We start from the raw sequence: 1,111 nt of genomic DNA, 5'->3' as shown, positions 1-1,111 counted from the left end.
TGCTAAATTTAGATGATAGTGAAAATATAAATGTAACAGAGAATCATGCCTGTATATAATATCATTTTCATAGAGTATTTTTTCATATCAAAAAAGCATATGTTTTATTTCAGCTTGAGAGACCAGTTACTTCAGAGATGAAGTTTTATGAAAATTAGCATGTATCTTTGGATTCAAGAAATTGAACCATGTTGGAATTTTGGTCCTGTACATAGTACCTGCTTTGTTTTCAAATGCATGCTATTTTATTTTTTTTCTGCTTAATTTTTTTAAATAAAGGAAAGAAAAGAAATAAAAAGAACTAACTTTCCATAATGTTCTAAAATAACCCACACATTATGTCCTTTAGATGTTAGTTCACATAATTGGTGTTACAGTGCGTAAAATATCAGACCATAGAGAAAACTGTATAAGTCTTGCTCTTTCTAAAGTGGTCACTTCCTCATTAGGGTAACAAAGCTTTCTGTATAAGAAAGTAGTAGCTCTCAATCAGATTTCAACACCATTTTAAAATGTTTATCTGCCCATAGAATTTTGACACTATACTGAATAAAGCAAACTCTGAATTGAATGCTAAATATTTATCCTCATCTTATACCATAATTCATGTGTATGAGTCTGTAAATTATTTAATTTTGCTTGACTATTTTGTCCAAACTAAAGCATATGCATACAAATATAATTTTAAAAAGAAAACAAAAAAAGGCAGGAAAAAGATATTTGATTCGGTGATTTAGTTCCAAAAAAATTCACCATTGTTTGAATTACTTTTGGTTAATTCTTTTCTTAGTATAGCGATGTTCCTTATATATTAGTTAATTATATACTGTGAAAGTGAAAATCTCATTACCAAGATATCTCAAGTATTGTTATTCATATTTGGAAACATAAACATGTTAAATCAATGCCATCATTGAGATGTTTAATAAAAACAAGAAGCTAATGGTTGTGGAACATAGAGTAATTCTGTGGCATTGCATTTGGTACTGGAGACAAGACGATGCATCCCGCAGTGAGTGAAAGAGAATGTTACACATGAGTTAGGAGATACCACAGCATCTAAATCATAATGCACATGATAGTATATCCTTTGTATATGTCACAGTGTGTA

The sequence above is a fragment of the Propithecus coquereli genome, unplaced genomic scaffold (assembly GCF_000956105.1).
Source record: "Propithecus coquereli isolate 6110/MARCELLA unplaced genomic scaffold, Pcoq_1.0 Scaffold431, whole genome shotgun sequence".
NCBI classification, from domain to species: Eukaryota; Metazoa; Chordata; class Mammalia; order Primates; family Indriidae; genus Propithecus; species Propithecus coquereli.
Note: the sequence above shows the minus strand (reverse complement) of the source record.